The following is a 12,139-nucleotide window of genomic DNA, read 5'->3' on the forward strand; positions in this document are numbered from 1 at the left end:
CAAAAAATCTACAAACAGGGCTTCCCTGGTGGCGCAGTGGTTGAGGGTCTGCCTGCCGATGCAGGGGACACGGGTTCGTGCCCCGGTCTGGGAAGATCCCACATGCCGCGAAGCGGCTGGGCCCATGAGCCGTGGCTGCTGAGCCTGCGCGTCTGGAGCCTGTGCTCCGCAACGGGAGAGGCCACAGCAGTGAGAAGCCCACGCACCGCAAAAAAAAAAAAAAAAAATCTACAAACAGTAAATGCTGGCGAGGGTGTGGAGAAAAGGGAACCCTCTTGCTCTGTTGTTGGGAATGTAAATTGATACAGCCACTATGGAGAACAGTATGGAGGTTCCTTAGAAAACTAAAATTAGAACTACCATATAACCCAGCAATCCCGCTACTGGGTATATACGCTGAGAAAACCATAATTCAAATAGAGTCATGTACCACAATGTTCTTTGCAGCACTATTTACAATAGCCAGGACATGGAAGCACCCTAAGTGTCCATCAACAGATGAATGGATAAAGAAGATGTGGCACATATATACAATGGAATATTAATCAGCCATAAAGAGAAACAAAATTGAGTTATTTGTAGTGAGGTGGATGGACCTAGAGTCTGTCATACAGAGTGAAGTAAGTCAGAAAAACAAATACCGTATGCTAACACATATATATGGAATCTAGGAAAAAAAAAAAAGGGGCAGGACAGGAACAAATATGCAGATGTAGAGAATGGACTTGAGGACACGGGCAGGGAAAGGGTAAGCTGGGACGAAGTGAGAGAGTGGCAAGGACTTATATATATTACCAAGTGTAAAATAGATAGCTAGTGGGAAGCAGCTGCATCACACAGGGAAATTAGCTCCTGAGATCAGCTATGTGACCACGTAGAGGGGTGGGATAGGGAAGGTGGGAGGGAGATGCAAGAGGGAGGGGATATAGGGATATATGTATATGTATAGCTGATTCACTTTGTTATACAGCAGAAACTAACATAACATTGTAAAGCAATTATACTCCAATAAAGATGTTAAAAAAAAAGCACAATGAGATATATCATATATGTTCTAAAATACTTAAAGTTTGAAGATCTGAAATACCAAGAGTTGACTATGATGTGTACAACTATACTTTTGGTGCCCTATGTAAGGGAGAGTAAACAGTGCAACCAGTTTAGAAAACAACTTGGAAGTTATTTATAAAACTAAAAAGTTCTTAACCTATAACATAGCAATTCCATGTCCTAGATATTTACCAAACTCATGTATGAGTATTGATAGCAAATGTACTCATGGTAACTGTGTACTGAAAATGACCAATATATCCACCTATGAATGCATGGGTACACAGGTTAGGACAATTCTTTCAAAAGGATACTGTTGGGCAATAAAAAGTTACCAATTACTAATATTCTAGCATTATGGGGGGGATCTCAAGATCACCATAGTAAAAGTAGTGAGACACAAAAGAGTGCATACTATATGATTCTATGCATTTGACTTTCTAGAACAGAAAAAATAATCTGTAATGATAAAAGTCAAATCAGCTGTAGACTGGAGTAACCAGTTAGGGGGATTTGCTGCATAAGGGCCTGAGGGAGCTTTCTGTGGTGATGGAATGTTCTATGTCTTTATTGAGTGATGGTTACATGAGTGCATACATTTGTGAAAATACCTCAAAATCTATATTAAAAATATGCACATTCATAACCATTTCATGATGTAGGTAAATGAAGTCATTATGCTGTACACCTTAAACTTACACAGTGCTGTATGTCAATTATATCTTAATAGATCTGGAAAATAAAACAAACGACAACAACAAGACTGAGTTTACCCGTATATACAAAAATACCACATACAATTTTAACATCTTATGTTCCTAAATCCCTTTTCAAACAACTCTTTTAAAAGATACCTGGAGATTACAACATTCTGTTACCTTGTTACAAAATAATAAATATAGACTATCATTAGGATAGTTTTCTCAATGAGGTTTGTATATTTTTAAACCAGAGTTCACTTAAGTAAAATTTCAAAATATCTGTTTTGTTTCACAATTACTGCCATAACTTTACAGTGAAACTACAAATTCCTTGAGGGTAAAGTTCAGTACCGTTTGCATCTTTGCATCCTCATCTTGCCAAGGGTTCATTAGATGAATTAAAATACAAAAAAAAAAAAAAAAAAAGACTCACTTCTAAAAAGTGTTACATTAAAAAGTGTGAAAAATGTCACCTCTGGAAAGCTTAAATTACTTACATCTCCCAGAACATATCATGCACTATTCTCCTTCTTGCAGTGTCCTTTAATCTGCCCTTCTCTCTGCAGCTCCTGAACATGTCTCCTCCAAGGCCTAGTCAAATATGACCTTTCCTTTCAGGTGCTTTCTGTCTTGTCTAGGAAGAATGAATCCTTTCTTCCTCTTCAAGTGCTTTGTACATACTCCTCCTAGAGTATTGCCACTATAGAAAAGTGATGCTTACTTATGATTGTGATTGTGTGTGTGTGAGTGAGAGAGAGAGAGAGGGAGGGAAGGAGAGAGAGAAACGTACACACAAATAAATAAATTAAACATGCATACTTTAATGTAGATTATATAGCATAACACTGATAAAACACAAAAATATTAAAGCTGACTTTGTATATTGACTACTCCAAAGTCCTTCATAGTCTTTCTCTCTTAACTTTATCTACCATAGATATTGAACAAATAGACTTACTTCTTAGAATACCTTGTAGCTAGGGCTTGTCTTTTGGCCTAGTTCTGACTAATAAGTTATAAACTGAAGTTGCTCTTAACTTCCAGGAAAGTTTACTAAAGGGAGAAACTTACTGTAAGGAGTCCTTCCACGCTTCAACCTTTATTGCTGTACCTTGCACTTCTACTTTTCAAATGTGGATATAATAACTGAATTGACAGAAGTCATGTCATAGCCATCAGAACAGAAACACATGCCAGAGCAGTTAAGAAGGAAAACAGGAAGATGAGGTGTTAATAAAATCTTTGAGCAGTCAAAAGCCCTAAAAAGGCGTATATCTGGACTTACAGCATGACTAACAAAAGCCTCTGTGGGTTAGAGGAATTTGAATGAGGTGTACTTTTGCTTGCAGCTGAATGTACAACTTCCTGCTTAAGAATGTAGTCTGTGACTCAGCAACCTCAACACTGACAAAGAAAGAAATAAGAACAGAGTTTTGTGTGTTTTTTATATTCTCCTAATTTTTTGTGATATATGATGAATATATAAAGAGAGAAACAACAGCAACAACAAATAAAAACACGTTTAAAATGGTGATTAAAAATAGATTTTAAATAGTTTAGAATTTGAGGATGTCCACTAAAGATCTTAAAGAGGAGTCATTTGTCAAAAAAGAAAGAGTAATAATATGGGAAATGTATCTAGATTAAGCTATCCATAAATCACTTATCTGAATATTATGCATTTGTAACAAAATCTATCAAAAAAATTTGCACCAGACAAGTTAAACAGGAGGAAAAACTTTACTCAAGACTATTGCAATAAGGGAGAGGGATTGAACTCAACTCCAATGAAACAGAAGGAACTAAAATTTTTAAGTGCTGGAGTCAGCTAGTGCAAATGTACGAGAGGATATTAGGGGTGAGGTTGGTCAATGCGATTAGACCATGTGTGTTTGCTAATTGGCATAGAGACCTAGAGACTGGACCGCTATTTTTCCTAATGATTATAATGTAAAGAGATGGCTCCCAGTCCCTTGAGAAAGATATTCCTGGGTTGTAAAACTGGCAAGAGTTTGAGAGGAGATTTACATCTCAAAGGGACAGAGAAAGAATTTACAATTGCAAATTTCCAAAAGTATATAAGAAAAGGTGGTCAGGGGCCTAGAGTCAGTAAAAAAACTAGTGTAAAGTTTAGTCAAGCTCAGAGGAATGTTGAGCTGTCTAGGCCAAACTCAACTCAATTTCCAAGTTGAAGACAGCTCACAGTTTTGCCATCTGCTAATACATACCAGATGAAATGGGGAAGAGAGAAGAGTAAGGACTCTCACATTTCATCACGGCCAATGTATGCTTCTTACCAGAGATACAGTGTGCAGGTTACAGAAACGAATTTAGGTCTGCTCAGCTACAGTGCAGCAAAACCAATCTACTGACACCAGGTTGTGATGAAGGAAAGTACAGCTTTTATTTGCAGGGTGCAAAGCAAAGAGAATGAGCAGCTTGTGCTCAAAAGACTCAAACGTATTGATGGCTTTTAGGGAAGGGTTTTTAAAGGTAGCATTAGGGGTTAGGGTTGCAGGGTGCATGACTTTCTTCTGATTGGTTGGTGGTGAGTTAACAGGGTGGTGTTTTAGTAATCTTAATCATCAACCTTCTGGTTTCAACCAATCTGGGGTCTATGTGCTTGTGGTCAACATGTAGTCACCATCCTCCACCTGGTGGGGGGGGTGTCTTAATTTCTACAGAACAGCTCAAAGATAGGAGTCAGATTGTTATGTATATCCCTTGAGGAGGAACTAGGACTCTGTTTTATTGCAGAACTATTTATTGTTCAAGCTATCTTGCTTAATTGCTTTTCCTTTGTTTCTGTATTTCATCACGTCTCTAATTAGTAACTGCTGAAGTCTGCTCTTTGGAACTCAGGGAACACCTAAGAGACTAAAGTCTTTTTCCTACAAACAAAAAACAGGGGGCAAAGAGGGATCTTGTCACCAGGAAGGCCTCACAGGGCTCAGTTTCACATGGATTTCAGCCTTGTCATTTGTTATTTTGAGCAGATCTGGGGAATCAACTTGTGTTTTAACAGAAAGACATCTGAGTATCTTTCCTCTCACAATAGTTGGTAGCTAAATTTTCATTCAGGCCTTTGTTTTATATCATATGCTTGATATAAATATTCATACAGTTTAGGAAAAATATAGACCGTGTAAGTATTGTGCCTCTGAAGAAGGGAAGGAAGTACAAGTGTGTACAAGCTGGAGGACCAGAGAAGGGAATCAAACACTAAATGATGTTGATGATGTTGATGATGATTACACTAAAATCAAACTTTTTGTGCTTCCCTCTCCTAATGTAAATTGTTTCACCCTTGCATGACAAAGCGTTGAAATAGTTCCATTCTGAATCTTATGATGTTGGGCTGAATCATCAGACTTGACAGTTAGGTCTCTGTACCAGATCTACGCTCACCTAAGTTCTCCAGATGTCCTGTCTTCTTGGTGCTACATTAGTCCTGAAGATGGTAAAAATTTTACACTAAACTGATCTCAGTGTACTAATGCTTTTATCCCTGGTAGCCATGGTTTATTATTTTGTTTCATTTGGTTGAAGTCAGAGAGGTAGTAGAAATCTTTTAGTTGCCAGGAATACAACCTAGCTATTCATAACAAAATATTTAGAATTTTTTTAATGTTGATGATTATACGGTTTATGAGCACGGACTGTTAAATCAGGCTCATAGGACTTTAATATGTGCCCAGCCACTTCATAGTTGAGTAACTGTGGATAATTACTCTAAACTCTCTGTGCATCAGTTTCATCTTCTGCAAATAGAAAAAATAGTAACACATGCCTTATCAAGACATGAAGATGTCGTATTAAATGAGCTTGAAACATAATATGCACTATTATTGTCAATATGACTTTTACAAATTCAGTATCCAGTGACTAAGAACCCATCCTATTGTATAGGCAAGAGTATAACTCCCAAGGACAATCTGTCCTCTTTTTTTTCTTTCCCCAAGCAAAAGACATATAACCCAGTGAAGCCTGCTTCACAAGTTTCTTATCCTAAAGGGCAGAATCGTGCTGAACCAGCAGCTACTGGAGTATGGCCTGAATTGTAGGCTCAGCAAAAATATACAAGATATTCCTCTCTCCAGGAATCTCATTATTTTGAACACTCCGTGGGTAGAGAAATGCTTTTTTTATACAGGGCATATAGGAATAATGCAATAAAAATTAGAATAAATAGAAAGTACAGCCTTTACCTTTATCTGTATTCTGAGTTTTACATGACCCCCCCAAAGTGTGTTTGCAGGGTCAGAAGATATGATATGCTGTTTGAATACCTTACATAATCCCTAATATAGTTAATTTTAAAGGTCACTTCTTTTCTAAAAATTATCATTCAGAGTGATTGGCTCATGGCTTCTCTTCTCTGTATTTCCTCAGTGGCCAGCTCCTTAACCTCCTCTCATAAACAGTTATCTGGCTATTACTCCCACCAGTTTGTGTATACAATTTTACAGGCAGTAGCATTGAGATCTTGCAAACAATGACAGCCTGTATCTTAAGAATCCACTTGAGAACCTTTCCCCGAGAAGATTTCAGATAAATAGTAAGGTAAATGCAGTGAAGGGGGAAAAACTTCTCATGCATTGAATGCTATATTGGCAGCCTCTGTGTTCTAGATTTGCTTTCTGTTAGTATTTGTTCACCATTAAACCATTAAATGGGAAACAAAGTTTCCTTAAATGGTATAGCTTTTACAAATGAACTATAATTGAAATAACGGAGAATGTCTCATTACCTTCTAAACTTAGTGACCACGGCATAATTGTAAATATATTGATGTGCTATTGATTAAGTGATCTCTTTCCTGTTATTGTGGTGCTCTCATGTGCCCAATGCAAATGAGTAAACTTTCAAGAGATACATAACAAAACACACAAATCAAACATGCTTCTCTTTGTGTTTAATTTTATCCATGTTAGTTTTGATTGGTTAAAAAGTAGTATTTTAAAAACTGTATACATTGACTTATTTGTTTTAGAATGGTAAACCTGGAATTCTTGTAAGTTCTATGTGTCTTCATTCAAATCCATAGTTATTTTTGTTTTGTTTTTTAACATGTAATAAACCTTTATTTTAAAATTGTTTTAGATTTACAGGCAAGTTGGAAGAATATTGTAGAGAGTTCTTATATACATGTGGTCAGATTTCCTTATTACTGTGGGGCATTTGCCACAACTAATGAACCAGTATTGATGTGTTAATTGTTATCTAAAATTCAACCTTTATTTGTGTTTCCTTAGTTTCTACCTAATGTCATTTTGCTGTTCCAGAATATCATCCAGGGTACACATTATATTTAGTTGTCATGTTTCCTTAGGATTCTTTAAGGGGTAAAGTTTTTCAGACTTCCCTTACTTTTTTTTTTTTTTTTTTTTTTTGCGGGATCTTAGTTCCCTGACAAGGGATGGAATCCATGCCCGCAGCAATGGAAGCGCAGAGTCTTAACCACTGAACTGCCAGGGAAATCCCAGACCTCCCTTGCATTTGATAACCTTGACCATTTTCAGGAGTACTTGTCAGGTATTTTTTAGAATGCCATTCACTTTGGGTTGATCTGATATTTTTCTATTGTTATGCAGTGGCTGTGGTTTGGGGATGAAGACCACAGAGGTTAAGTTCCATTCTCATTAATTCACATCAAGGGTATATGCTATGCTATCAACATAACATCACTGCTGGTGCTGACCTTTATTACATGGCTGGGATAGTGTTTGTCAGGTTACTCAATTGTAAAGCTCTTTTAGAAGAAAGTAACTTTGTTTATCTGACACTTAAGGGATGGGGAATTATGCTCCATCTCCTGGAAGGTTAGTAACTTCAGAAAATTTTCAGAATTCTTTTCTGCTGGAAATTTGTCATTTGTTCCTTATTTATTTATTTATTCAATTAGTCATTTATATCAGTATGGACTAAAGAATATTTATCTTATACTTTAGGTTATAATTTAATACTATATAATTTTCTTTGTTGCTCAAATTGTTCCAGATTTAGAGCTCTCAGTTAGTTCTTGTGATTGTTATACCCCATTATTGTAATATATTTTGCTTTTATTTGTTTTGTTACCATTTCTTTACTTCTTTATTGCAAGATGCTCCAGGCCCATTTTTTACATTCCTTACCTTAACCATAGAATCTGCTATTTCACCTAGGAGTCTATATTCCTTTTATTGAAAAATGTCGTTAGAAGCCAAGATCTGGGAACTGATGTGCTGTTGTTACCAGGGTGTCAGTACTTTTAGGCCCTTTAGCGGACAGAGCTAGGAAATTTATTTGTATATGCTAATCTATTTCTCCATATATTTGTATGTATACTGAGCTAAATATGAGCTCGTGCTAAGGTTTCTGAAATTTATACAGTAGGACATGCTTCATTCCAGCTGTTGCCCCTTGCTTATCTATAACCTCCCCTTCAAATAGTGAGAAATTTGGATTCTACCATCTGTCGTCCATTCACTTATTTCTTCAATTCCAATATACATGTTTAGTGGTTTTAGAATTGTTAACCCATATCCACATAGGAAAGAACTTACCACCTAGGGTTCAGTGTTTATATATATTTCATTTTGTGTTTAGTCTTAGCGTCTACAGTTAGTGCAGTATCATTTTTGCCCATCAATTTCAATGTTTATGTCAGAATTTTGTAATGCAGTTAAATTATTTTGCTATAGTCTGTATTCCATGTTGGGGTCCCCTTCACTTGTTCATTATTTTTCTTAATTTGTACACATTAAGGTTCACTCTTTTCAAATATGCAGATAGGTAGATAGATAATTGTTTTTTTTTATTGTTGTTTCACTCTGCTTTTGCTCTCTCAACTTAATTGCAGGTACGTGGAGATGATCAGATTTTGGTGAGACAGCCATCTCTGAAGTTTCTTTTTTCCTGAGCAATTTCACTCAGTTGAAAGTATTAACTTTGCAGATACCTACTTAGGGACACCTTATTCAATTCAGATGTAGTCCCAGTATAAATCATGGTCACATTTATGGTTCACTCCAGCACTGGGTCATACTCATACAGCATTGCTCAAATGGCTTTTCACATTTATCTTTTACTTTTCGGGAGGAGATGGTTGCCTCTTCCAATCCTGTAAGTCCCCAAGTTACTGGGCTGTTTTTTTTTTTTTTTTCAAATTGCCTCCTTTTCTGTTTGTAAATCAGCAACTGCTTTCTATCCTTGCCCCTTTATTGTAGACACAGATAGCTCATAATAACCCATATTTTTACCAATATTTTGTCTTTAACCTTCTTCATAGAGCTAAGATTTCATTAGGTACATGAACTGCTTTCCAAGAAATCACAAAAGAGTTTATTCAATGTTTCTCTACCACCTAACTATTTAACCATTCTTCTAACCTTCTGTATCTGTTTCTTCAGCATCCATCGGTCAAAAATAATAATATAATAATATTATATGGAATATAATATTCCATAATATAGTTTTTCAAAGTCCTAAGAAAGATTCCTTTGAAATAGTATATTTCAGTAACTTCATATTTCAGTAGTTATTTCTGTGATCCCTCCCCCAACTTGCTATCATCATAAGAGGTGAATGCTATACAGAAGTGGGGAATGGAAAATTCAACTAACCTTCTTCCATGTAGGGCACATGATTCACAGTAGAAAATTAGGACGCTTACCTTGAGAATGCATCAGAAGGAACAAAATTCTTAGGAAGAACTAGTTTCTCCTCAGAGCAAAAATTGGAAGGAAACACTAAGAGAAGATGTCTATGATAAGAGTGGGTGTTCCTATATAAACCTCAGTTCCAAACGGAAAGTGAGAGTCTGTGAAAGTATGAAGGGTTGAGAGATGGATTCTGATAAGAATTTGTACAGAGAAGCAAGAAAATGAGTAACCCCATAGTGCATAGTAATGGATAATCTGGCAGGTTTCATTCCTAACAGTAACTCAGGTAAATGACATTATGATACATTTTGATCTAAATATCAAAGCAACACATCTATTTGCAATTTCTTGCTGCTGGTGTCACCACTGAGGGAAATAAATGACTCCTCTGGACCCTCAGAAACTAAATACCCTGGAACACTTTTTTGCCGTAAATAGAAATGTTGTGCCTTGCAGTGTTTGACACATGATTTTCTCAAAAAATATTTGTGACATGAATAAATCTAGGACACAATTCACATAAGAACATCAGTGACAATACATGGAAACATTACATGGAAACAAAGAAACATTGACCTTGCTGTTGGGAAGGATGGTTTCTGATCTCAGAGCTGTGGCTTCCATATCTTCTGATCTACAATGTGGTACTATATCCTACTGGAACTTTTCACACTCTGAAAATGAGCATAAAGGATTATATTGTTTCCAAGCTTCTTATTAGGAAAATTATGTAATTTTAATAATCCCCCCATCAGTCGTATACAAGTGAATGACTTTTCTTCCATTTTGATATATGTTATGTTTCGGAAATAAAGTAACGCTGTAATGCAAAATTTGGCATCTTTTCCAACATTCAGTTTGCTGCTATGCATTCTACAGTCTATCATAGTACTTTATACCACCAGCAGCAATCACCTTGTACTAGCAACCCCCCACTGTTAGTCTGGCACGGAGCTACTCACCTATAGTGCTTCTAATTATTGATGCATTTTTCCTTTTTCAAAATGCTAGACAATGTTTATGTGTAATCATCTGGCTTACCACCTGCAGCTACTCTATCCACTAGTATAGATACGGACAGTCACAAATCTCCCTCGTTGTTTTATTTGAGCCTCTGAGTCCCATAAATTCTTGGGACTCAAGAACAAAAATGCTGGGTCTCTAAAATATTTAAATTGTGTTTCCTAATTATCTCAGCGAATCATGCATCTGGTTGTGATTACTAAGCCTAGAAGGAAGCTGCCTGATTGGTGATTATATAGTGATTTTATATTTTTCCATTGATAATGTTAATTCCCTTTATATTTGATTATTGTACTGAATGAAAAATTACTGGCACTTGCTTCTCATATCATGAAGGATACTTGGCAAATACTATTGACCCTGGACAGCTTATTTTGATTGTAAGTTTTATATAAAACAAATAGTTTTAAATGATACTTTTTTCTGAACAAAATTGTTTTGTTCTTTGGCATTTTTCTTCTATGTAATTTGGTGTATGTATAATTTTAGGTAATAATGCTGAGAGAAGAGGAAAATAATTTATGTAGGGTTAATATGTAGTTTAGAACTATGTCCCTTTTTTGCTAGTATACAAATGTTATACTCCTTTTTCCCTCTTTCTTAGTTCCAAAATAATACCTCTCCTTGTTTTTCTGGCATCTTCTCACTGACTTTTTTTTTTTTTGCGGTACTTGGGCCTCTCAGTGTTGTGGCCTCTCCCGTTACAGAGCACAGGCTCCGGACGCACAGGCTCAGCGGCCATGGCTCACGGGCCCAGCCGCTCCGCGGCATGTGGGATCTTCCCGGACCGGGGCACGAACCCATGTCCCCTGCATCGGCAGGTGGACTCTCAACCACTGCTCCACCAGGGAAGCCTCTCACTGACTTTTTAAGTAAATAATTATAACATTATCTTAAAAATTAAATACTACATCTACTCATAGTAAACAAGCATTTGTCATGTTCATTCATCTATTTTGTTTCCTTTTTAAATACAAAATGTTCATGAAGCTTTTTAAGCATAATTCACTCCCTTTTTTATTGTTTGTATAGCATAAAAGCCCATACTTTCTTGTCCAGGTAGAAATTCAGGTATCAACATTTAATACCTGTGTGATCTTGACCAAGGTACTGAAACTTCTCTGCCTCTCTTTCCTCTGTTCAATAAAGGTGATAATAATAGTAAACATCTAATAGGACTCACACAAGAATTAAAGAATATGAGGTTAGCAGTTTTTAAAAGTCTCTGGCATATAATTATCACATGAATGATTTACCAAGAGTTAACTTTCTCAAACTCAGTTCTACACAATAAATGATAGGTAGGTAGGTAGATAGATAGAATTTTTTATTTTGTCTGTCCTTCCAGTTAATAGGAAGTTCAGCTGAAGTTTTCAGTTTTGGAAATGGACACATAAAACAAATTCCATTTAAAAAGTGACTATAAATATGTAAATGTATCAGTAGCAGGGTTGATGAGTATATCAGCTACAAGTTTTCTCTAAAAATTAACATATTATTTTTTTTCAAGAGTATTATCAGATAGAAGTACACTGAAATGTGATAATCTCTTTAAAATATTCAGTGACAAAAATACAAGAGCTTAAATCTATGAGACCAAATATTGTCACGTGTGTGGTTATGTCTTTCAGCAATACCAGGAACTGAGAATGATTTGTAGGCAGTGTTTCTTTCCTTTTTGATTTCCTCTTGTTTCTGTCACTGTCTCTTTCCCTTTTTAAG

At 36.1% G+C, this 12,139-nt stretch overlaps 1 long non-coding RNA gene across 1 annotated transcript in view; it reads right to left on the bottom strand.

Annotated features, from left to right (window-relative positions):
* The window catches only part of LOC117308864 (uncharacterized), a 58,651-nt gene extending 55,724 nt beyond the window's left edge, over window positions 1-2,927 (bottom strand). The window contains exon 1 of the long non-coding RNA XR_004523123.2: window positions 2,823-2,927. This is a non-coding gene — a long non-coding RNA (uncharacterized lncRNA). The remainder of the gene's footprint in view (window positions 1-2,822) is intronic.
* Between the last annotated feature and the right edge of the window lie 9,212 nt (window positions 2,928-12,139).

This window comes from Tursiops truncatus, chromosome 18 (assembly GCF_011762595.2).
Source record: "Tursiops truncatus isolate mTurTru1 chromosome 18, mTurTru1.mat.Y, whole genome shotgun sequence".
NCBI classification, from domain to species: Eukaryota; Metazoa; Chordata; class Mammalia; order Artiodactyla; family Delphinidae; genus Tursiops; species Tursiops truncatus.